The sequence below is a fragment of the Penaeus monodon genome, chromosome 6 (assembly GCF_015228065.2).
Source record: "Penaeus monodon isolate SGIC_2016 chromosome 6, NSTDA_Pmon_1, whole genome shotgun sequence".
Lineage (NCBI taxonomy): Eukaryota > Metazoa > Arthropoda > Malacostraca > Decapoda > Penaeidae > Penaeus > Penaeus monodon.
This window is the reverse complement of record NC_051391.1, coordinates 13,991,499-13,993,434: the sequence shown is the minus strand read 5'-3', so window position 1 is coordinate 13,993,434 and position 1,936 is coordinate 13,991,499. Positions and strand designations below refer to the sequence as shown.

At 40.0% G+C, this 1,936-nt stretch overlaps 1 non-coding gene across 1 annotated transcript; it reads left to right on the top strand.

The window, feature by feature from the left end:
- The first annotated feature begins 1,765 nt into the window (after positions 1–1,765).
- Trnam-cau lies at positions 1,766–1,838 on the top strand. The gene has a single exon. It is a non-coding gene; the product is annotated as a tRNA-Met (tRNA).
- The last annotated feature ends 98 nt before the right edge of the window (positions 1,839–1,936 follow it).

Below are 1,936 nucleotides of genomic sequence, written 5' to 3'. Positions count from 1 at the left end.
GGGTAAAATTGAAGAATAGCTAGTTACTCTCTAGGTACGGTATGACGTCAGACAAAACCGGCCGCTTTTTTTCGCCCCTTTCGGTGTGATCAACATTTGCAAGATCTTCTACGTCATCATCGTGGACGGAGAGGTAACCAATCACAGCAAGCCATGGAGGAAAGGGGCGGAGCTTCACTCTGCAACGGTCGTCCGAGCTTTAGTAAGGAAGAAGAAACCCTCAGTTGTTGACTTGAATCACGATGTAGAAGTTGTGCTGCGTCTTGTGTGTCGCAGAGGGATTGTTATGTTATGTTTAGCTTGATAAAATGTGTTTCCTTGCTTCGATCCTACCCTTCCTATCATCCCTGTAACTTAAAACTTATATTTTTTTTCAACTTGTCTTTGTGTGGGTGAACATTAAAAAGATGAAAATGTAAAGGTTAATCTGACAGCTGATGAAAGATAAAAGGAGGTAATCCTAATGACAACCATATTATCCTCATTAACATAAAAAGAATGACATACAGACACACACACACACTCACATCACACATTTACCACATTTACTCTCCACCCACACACACATTCGCATACACAAACACACACACACACACACACACCACACACACCCCACCACACAAAACCCATGTATACATATATATATATATATATATATATATATATATATATATTATAGATATATATATATATATATATATATACATATATTTTGTCTATATATATATATGTATATTATATATATATATATATATATATATATATATATATATATATATGTTTTATTTATATATATACAAGTATTAACTATATAGAAGTATTAAGCCTTTTAAAAGTCTAAGCCATTTAAATTCATGTTCTATCATTACTGTTTTTTTTTTCTTTCTTTCTTTCTTCTTTCTTTCTTTCTTTCTCTCCTTTTCTTTCATATTCTATGAAAGAGAGAGAAAGGCAGAGATAGAGAGAGAGAGAGAGAGAGAGAGAGAGAGAGAGAGAGAGTCCAGTAATCCGGGCACAGAAAAAGCGTTAATATGTTGTGACGTCACACAAATTTAGCTAATTTTTGCAACGTCCTTCGTGCTATCAATTTGTGCAATGTACTGCTCCCGAATTGCAAAAGCGATCCCCCAATCACAAGTCTCCTCGAAGACAGGGGAGGAGCGCCGAAGGGTAGCAGCATCTGCCCGCCCCTTCCCATTGGAGGCTCGTGATTGGTAATTCTCTTCTGCAATATACGACCACGGGTTCTGTTGCACAAATTGACCACGTGAAAGACAATATATATGCAGCCCAAGTTTGTATGACGCCATAGAAACCCATTCGCCTCTATATCGGAGTCTGTGCGTATGTGTGTGTGCGAGAGAGAGAGAGAGAGACGAGAAGGGAGGGAGGGAGAGGGAGAGAGAAAGGGAGATGAGCGAGCGAGCGAGAGAGAGAGAAAGAGAGAGAGAGAGAGAGGGGGGGGAGGGGAGAGAGGGAGGGGAGAGGGGTGACTCATATAATCTCGAAGAAATTAAAAGCAGCCAACTATTGGAATTTGCCACACACACACACACAAACACCTATATGTATACACTTCGTTAGTTGAACTCCTTCTTTTCTTCCTGTTGCCAGAGTGGAGTATCATTCCATGCTGTGGATATAACTGTTTTTGTTTATTCAGCACAAGAGAAAGTTTAAAAAATCGCGTTGGCCCTTGAACTTTTTTCATGGCGTCACAGTCGCTTAGCTTCTTGGATGCTTTAATTAAACCCAATTGCCTATCGCCTCGATGGCGCAGTAGGCAGCGCGTGAGTCTCATAATCTCAAGGTCGTGAGTTCGATCCTCACTCGGGGCAAGGATTTTGAGCGAGGAGTCAAAGGGAACACAAGTATCATTATCTCGTGAGGGAGTATAGACTAACGACATCGATATTTTACTCGTAATTTCATACAC